Source organism: Zea mays, chromosome 3 (assembly GCF_902167145.1).
Source record: "Zea mays cultivar B73 chromosome 3, Zm-B73-REFERENCE-NAM-5.0, whole genome shotgun sequence".
In the NCBI taxonomy this organism is placed as follows: domain Eukaryota; kingdom Viridiplantae; phylum Streptophyta; class Magnoliopsida; order Poales; family Poaceae; genus Zea; species Zea mays.
Genome location: NC_050098.1, coordinates 140,486,697 through 140,493,830, shown reverse-complemented (window position 1 = coordinate 140,493,830; position 7,134 = coordinate 140,486,697).

The following is a 7,134-nucleotide window of genomic DNA, read 5'->3' as shown; positions in this document are numbered from 1 at the left end:
AGATGTCCAGCTGTACAACGGGGTGTAGCTATGCGCTACGTGGCTGGCGGGGAAGTGCCTTGAGCCCTGTAGAAGCACAGCTGTCGGGCGGCATGGATCCTGCTGACGTTGTCTTGCTTCCGTAGGGAGCTGAGAACCCTCGACGTCATGGATGCACGCGGGGAACCATCATTACCTGCTACCAGAGTAGTTTGATATGACTCCGGTCTTGTTCCTTCATAGCAAAGGATGGCTAGCTAGCGGTAGGGTAATGATGTCTCCCCTATAGCGTAGTCGGTCCGAGGCCGAGGTCGAGCGAGGTGGAGACTTCCCCTGAGGCCGAGGCTGAGGTTGGGCGAGGTCGTGACTCCTCCTGAGGCTGAGGCTGAGGCTGAGGCCGAGGCCGAGGCCTGGGGTCAGGCGAGGTGGAGACCTTCTCCCAAGGCCGAGGCTGAGGCCGAGGCCTGAGGTCGGGCGAGGCGGAGCTCCCTGCTGCGCCCGAGGCTGAACTCGGGAGAGGTCATGACTTACTGTTGCTAGTCTTGCCCTAGTGGTTGGCACAGTAGCCGGAGCAGGGTGAATAGCGTTGTTTTCCTGTCAGATCGGTCAGTAAAGGGGCAAAGTGACTGCGGTCACTTCGACCTTACCGACTGAGGCACGCGTGTCAGGATAAGGTGTCAGGCGATCCCCGCATTGAATGCGCATGCGATACGGTCGGCTGTTAAGGTGATTTGGCCAAGGTCGCTGCACGACACAGTCTGCCCGAGCTGGGCTTCGGGCGAGCCGAGGGCGCGTCTGCTGACTGAGGGGACCCTCGGGCGAGGCGTGAATCCGTCCAGGACTACTGTTCCCACCCGAGGCTGGGCTCGGATGAGGTCGCGTCCCTCGGTAGACGTGGCCTTGACTTGAACCGCGCTTTATCAGCCGGGTATGGTTTGTTCTGAAGATGTTTTCCAGCTGGATTAAGGAGCATTGGGGGTACCCCTAATTACGGTACCCGACAATTATCTTTGGTGGCTCTTCTCATGCTTATGTCTCCAAGTTTTTAGATCTTATGAGCAGGAAATTTGAGATGAGCATGATGGGCGAGCTGAACTTCTTTCTTGAGATGTAAATCAAGCAGACCCAAGACGGGACCTTTGTGCATCAAGGCAAGTATGTAAAGGACGTCCTGAAGAAAACATGGGCGAGGCTAAGCCTCTTTCGACACACATGTCCACCACGATGGTGCTACTTGAAGTCGATGAGGATGGCAAGCCCGTGGACCTAAAGGACTACAGGAGCATGATTGGCTCTCTCTCCTATACTTGACCTCAACGAGGCTAGATATACACTTTGCAGTGTGTCTGTGCGCCCGTTTCCAAGTCGCCCCACACACTTCACTCTGAGTTTGGTTGTGAAACAGATTATGAGGTACCCGCGCTTCACTCCTGAGTTTGTTTTATGGTACTCTTCTTCTTCCGTTCTGTCTTTGTGTGGTTATTCTGATGATGATTTTGCGAGATCTCGGACTTGTCAGTTTTTGGGGACTTCGATGGTTTCCTGGTCTTCGTGTAAACAGTCTAGAGTTGTTCAGTCTACCATAGAGGTTGAGTTCGTTGCTTGCAGTTGTTATGGATGATGGCTACTTTACGTGATTTTGGCTTAGATTTTCATCATGTGCCTCTGCTCTGTGATAGCACGAGTGCCATAAGGGTTGTTAAGAATCATGTGCTGCATTCAAAGACCAAGCACATTGATGTCCATTTTCACTTTCTTTGTGACCATTCTGAGAAAGGCGACATCGATTTGCGTCACGTCGATACCCATCCACAACTGACTGACATTTTCACCAAACCCCTTAATCAGTCGACTTTTGCACATTTGCGAGGGGAATTGGGTGTTTGATTACCTTTTTGATCGAGGGTCCCCTTTGTGTTTTTATTTCTCTATTCTGTTTTTCATGTATATTTTAGTATTTCTTTCTTAACTCATGGATCTCATGTAATATTTTGAGCTTCACTTGTATAACTGTTATATTGTAACTATGCTCTTAGTAGTATGTTCTTTGTGTACATGATGATGTTATGGCAGGCTTAGACTCTTTTTGCTCGCATGGATACTTTTTTGTTGAGCTAAGCTTGTTTCCATAAATGTGAACTTGATTATTACTTTATGAATCCAAAACTTGTTCACCATTAGAGATTTGCACCTTTGGATGAACTTGAGCAGGATAGTGGATGATCGAAACCAAAATTTTTAGTTTCTAATTGCTTTCCTGCATAGACTACACCCAGTTGAAAAGTTAGACAATGACAATGCTTACAATCTCTCGCACTTAAATGCTTTTCATAGAAATTTGTAATCCACTACTAAATTCGATAAATCTTGAAAATTTAAAATGGCATCAATTTCAGACATGTTTCTATCATGATGAGTGATTGTTGTTTGGGGTAGTTCACCCGGTTTACCTTGACTAGCACTGAGTTGATTTCCTGCTTACTATATGTCTAGTGCTTTCCTTAGTGGTGAACTTATCTTTTGAACTGCTTAAAATTGAACAAAAATACTTATTCTTCACATCTTGTGTATATGATCAGTTTGGGCATTTGCTAGCACATGCATTATTGCTGCACACATCGCACATCACCACTTAGAGCATTTTTACACTCTGACTAGTATACTCCTGAAGCTCCTGTATTTTTCTCCATTTTGCCCTTTCTTTTGGATTTCTGCATTTTCTCAGGGGAGTTATCTTGTTGAGGGGGAGTGTCTATTTCTACCCTTGTTTGTGCTTGATGACTCCATTTGTCAACAAGGGGGGGATTTTTTAGTCTCTAGCCTCCTAACAAGGGGGAGAGATTTTATGTCTTTCGGGCTTCTACTGTTTTTATCAAAGGTGTAGAGATTCTCGAGGGAGAGAAATTGAGATGTTTGGAGCTTTTGCTAGTTGTGTTGAGCCATTTGCCCCTTCTACAGGAACTAGCTTTGTTTTCAGTCTTTGCACTGATTTTGTGCTTCGATGTGCTTTATCTGCTGGCTAGTGGTGTTGAGCCCTACGTTTGCCTCTTCTTGAGGACTAGCCGTTTTCTAATTGGTCGCGTTGAGCCGTTGCCCATTTCTTTAGGGACCAAGTTTTGCTTGCTTTGGATGATCTTTCTGGCTTTTGGTCGTTCGAGTGAGTTTCTCTTCTTCTTCTTCTTCTTCTTCTTCTTTCTGCTTAGATATATTCATGTGGTGGTGTTGACATTGCGCTCATCAAGAGGGAGATTGCGAACACAAGGTTGACTTGTCTCTTGTGGTTCGGGTTGATGATGATTGATTGTCAACGGGTAGCATCTCGGGTTCAGTCATGGATTGATCGAGGCATCAGATTATGTACATGCAACCATGTCGATCGGCTTGTGGTGTGCAGGTGTGGAGCATAGGGATTGTCGGTACCCTAAATCAGAGGTACCCTCTCCTGCAGCATGAAGGCATCACACCCATGTGAAGTCCTCTAGCCGCGCGAAGGACCGCGCCTGACCCCGCCGGATGGGCAGGCCAAAGGACGCCACGTGGCATGGAAATACACCACACCCCAGTAAGGCCGGACCCCCATGAAAGGGCACCGGACCCCTATATACAAGTCCGGAGCCTTCGGGTAGGTCCGAACCCCGACAGGGTTCCGGAACGAGAAGGACCTTGGTGTATGCGGGGGTCCGGTGCTGACATGTGTGCAGGCCTTGCTCTCCACTTCCCGCACACGCGAAGGCCCGCTGCTTATGGCCCATGACATAAGCCACCGGGCCAAGCCTGACAAGAAGTCGTGCAGCCCCTGCATTTATTGAGGAAAAGACGCGCCGTCTGCCACTATGCTGACAGGCGACGTGCCCCCTTAACATTTAATGCGACCCGTCCCATCCGCTGGCAGGCGACGTCAAGGTCATCCAGCGGATAGCATGCCTGCTGGGTCTGCTGGTGAACAGTACACCTGTGCTGAGCGGTGCGCTATACTCATCCTCTCTTCCGCAAGAAGCCTCCTCGGTACGACTGGGATACGCAGATCTCGGGCAGAGAAGATTGTCTCGACAACAGATATCAGAGGATCCAAGCACTATATTCTTTATGTACCTGGGCCCACATGTCGGGGCCCAGTCCCTTTGTGCATGCCCCCTTCAACTATAAAAGGGGAGGCATGCGACGTTACACACACACGCAATCTCAGACTCGCTAGCTCATACAAGCCCTCAAACAATACATCTCACAGTGGAGTAGGGTATTACGCTCCGGCGGCCCGAACCACTCTAAATCCTTGTGTGTTCTTGTGTACTGCCCCTTCTCTCCATCAATCAAGCGAAACGCCTAAGCCCCTCCTCATCTCAGGACTTAGGGCGGGTGCACTCTGCCACCCGGCCGGAGATCTACTCTCCGACATTTGGCGCGCCAGGTAGGGGAACTAGGCATTAGGTTTTCGTTTGATTTCTTGCCCAATCATGATGGTGCAGATAGTAGAGCACCGTGCCGAGACTTCGGTAGACCTTGCGGTGGAGGGAGAAGCTACTTCCTCCACACCGCAGGCTCCCAGTCGCCCGGCACCAGTCACTCCTGCCGTGCACGCTGCACGGCAGCACACGGTGGTGCAAACATCCCGGACTCCATCAAGGGCATCTCCGGGGGCGTTGTCAGCAGCCAGGGAGTTATTGCGACACCCTCCAAGCTCCACGGCATCACCAGGAGCCATGAAGCAGTGGCGGGACGACGTCGACCGACTGCTCAGTATGGCGCATTCTACCTCGACCCGGTCAAAGGCGCGGTCATCACAGCGCCAACACGAGGCATCAACATCGGTGCGCTCGCCCTCAATGAGGGCACGTAGGCCAATGATCTCCGGGCAGAACTCAACCGCAGGCATGCAGGAGAGGATGCCCGGGTATATTTGGAAAGGGCACGCGAGCACCGCCAAAACATCAATGGGCATGACCTCGATCAAGACTTCGTCGCGGTTGCACCGCAGACGCCAATGGGCACCCGGTCCCAGATGGGTGTCCCCTTGGCTGGAGTAGGCTGTGCTGCACTGCCGGATCACCTCCGCGTGACATCCTGGCCACCCAAGTTCCGGCCACACCTGTCGGAAAAATACGACGGAACATCAAACCCGTCGAAGTTCCTGCAGGTGTACGTTACCGCCATCACAGCGGCAGGTGGAAACACCACTGTGATGGCAACATACTTTCATGTGGCCTTGTCTGGACCTGCCCAGACCTGGCTCATGAATCTCACCCTGGGATCAGTTTATTCCTGGGAAGAACTCTGTGCGCAGTTCGTAGCGAACTTCGCCAATGCTTTCCAGCAGCACGGTGTGGAAGCCCACCTCCATGCAGTGAGGCAGGAGCCCGAGGAAACCCTCCGGAAGTTCATCTCCCGCTTCACCAAGGTACGAGGTACAATACCTCATATTTCTGATGCTTCTATCATCACGGCTTTCTGACAGGGAGTACATGATGAGAAAATGTTGGAGAAGTTGGCCACACATGACGTGGAAACTGTCCCTACGCTCTTCGCCTTGGCCGACAAATGCGCCAGAGCCGTCGAGGGTCGTGCATGGCACTCGGCCCCGCAAACTGGGGCTACCCAATCGGGAGGCTCGGGGGCCGTCCCTCGGGACGGAAAGAAGAAAAAGGAAAAGGACCGCGACTACCAGAGGCCACGGTCCACTGCTCTGGTGGCCACAGCAGTGACCAGAGGCCAGGGCGACTGCAACAAGCGCCCTTGATCGCAGAAGAGTAGGAGTGGTCCATGCCCTGTGCACCCGTATGGTCGCCACAGTGCAGCGGAGTGTCGCGAGATCATTGACCTCGCAAAACGCGTTAGCGAGCGGCGCGAGCTGTCTTCCAAAGACGGCTCCCCGCCTCGCCGTCGGCCCGACAAAGAGAAGGAGGACGACGACGAGGTAGCCGCGGCTGAGCGGGACCTCGGATACCAGTCGCTCAAGGGGGACCTGAAAGATATCTTCACCGGAGGCTCCTACTCTGGTGAAGACAACTAGACGAACCCCAGAGGGACCTCGTGTTCCCCGGTCTATGGAGCTGAAGCACGCCCTTCCTCCGGAGGCCCATCCGGACCCCACCACGGGTCCGAGCTACAGACAGGTATATGCAGAAGTGATCGCTGCCAGAGACAAGGGCTCCCACGTCGAATACAAATGGGAACCCTGGGTCGGGGCTTAGCCCCACGGCAGATACCATACCAAGAGGGGTTCCGCAACTCTCCCCCAGCTGGGAAGGACCCTTCAAGGTAATGGGAGTGCACCGACCCAAGGGGAACCATCTAGCTATGACTGGAGGAGCACCTTACCCCGAGACAAAGTATCTCTATAAGTTCTATCCATAGAGCAAGACTAAGGGGCCGAGTCTGTTTCCTTTTCTTATGACTAGATAACACATACGTGTACGACAACCCGGTGGGGTCTGCCCCCATGAACCCGGACTATTGGTCTGCACACATGCACGACAAGTTATAAAGAGAAACTACCCCCCTCAACTGCGCTCTTGTGATAGTTCCATTTGCTGCTCCATGGTCCTACCTCGCACTTTTTCAGATAATACTTTTTAGCTAACCCACCCGTACGGTTTCCATCTGTCTGACATGTCGGCGTCCGAATTGAACAGCCAGGCTTGCAGTTTAGGACCCCCGATGCGAAAGTAGGGAGGTCCAACAGCCTAGGGGCTAGCTCTGGAGAACGGGACCCTGTTCCATAGGGTGGTCCGGAGCCCGTGTAGCCGCTCAGCCAGGCTGTATCGTGGGCCTGCATGCTCCGCGACCCCGTGACCGGGACTTAGTATCTAGAGTTATAAGTCTTGCGGGTCCGACAACCTCAGGATCGGAGCTAGAGAACGGACACTAGTCTCCTGGGGTGGTCCGGAGCCCGTGCAGCCGCTCAGCCTGGTCCCGTACTGTGAGCCTGCACGCTCCACCACCCTGCGACAAGTGTCCTAGTATCTGGAACCGCGACCCAAGGGGGTCCGGACACACAACTTGGCCACCCGGACTAAAACCTGTAGGTCTCGAGCATGTATCAAAGGGCGACTAATATCAGACGGAGAACCCTATGAGGTGTACTACTAATGCTTCCTAGCTAAAAGTTGTGTACAAATCCAGATCCCAGCGAGTCTGCCTCCCAAGGATTGTTGACGA